Genomic DNA, 842 nt, shown 5'->3' on the forward strand with positions numbered 1-842 from the left:
TTCTCTTCTGCTCTACCCTGGATTTCTCCATCTGCTGGTAATGTGACCAACAATAGTTTATACTGTTATATCCTAATAACTTTATGCTCCACAAGTTGGAAAAATCCCAGTGATGGCCTTGAGATGGTCTTGACTTGGTTCATGTACCCATTTTATTGCAGTCATTGTGGCCAAAGGAGCAAGACTCATTCCAATAGTTCAGATGTGCAGCAGGGATTAGGTCTGGTTACAGGAGGCCAAAAAAGCACATGAAAGTATTCTGAGCCTAGCTTGTTTCCACAACACAAACAAGCAAACAAAGACTCCAGAGCTAATACAAATACAAAGAATACAAAAAAAAATCATAAAAATCAAGAATTTTAAAAACTCTAACTTGACTCCAGGTAAAATAGCAAACCATGGACTATCCAAGGTTTTATTAACCTATTGGACTATGGAGATTAGATTATGTGGATACCAGCTCTGCACACAACCACCCAAAGGAATTTTCTGTGTCACTCAACCTTATAAATCCCATACAAGTTAGTCATAGCTTTCTAGTCACAAACCCAGTAAACTTTCCTAGCAATCCAGGTTCTCAAGGTAGCCTTTGTCTCTCTGCAAGAAAGCTCGCCTTCCCTTCTCCACCCTTACCATCCTCTATAAAATGTGCTTCTCCCATGCCCTTCTACAAGTCTTCAGGTTCTGCTTTTTATTTGCAGCAATTTATCACATAAACTCATCTTTGCTAATGTGTTACATTGCCCAGGTAACAGAGCTCATTGTTGACTTCCTAGGATAAATCTTCCTGTATTCAAACTGTCTCCCTGGACCAATTACTTTTCTCTAAAATGCCAGTCTTT

The sequence above is a fragment of the Ictidomys tridecemlineatus genome, chromosome 7, assembly GCF_052094955.1.
Source record: "Ictidomys tridecemlineatus isolate mIctTri1 chromosome 7, mIctTri1.hap1, whole genome shotgun sequence".
Classification (NCBI taxonomy): Eukaryota; Metazoa; Chordata; class Mammalia; order Rodentia; family Sciuridae; genus Ictidomys; species Ictidomys tridecemlineatus.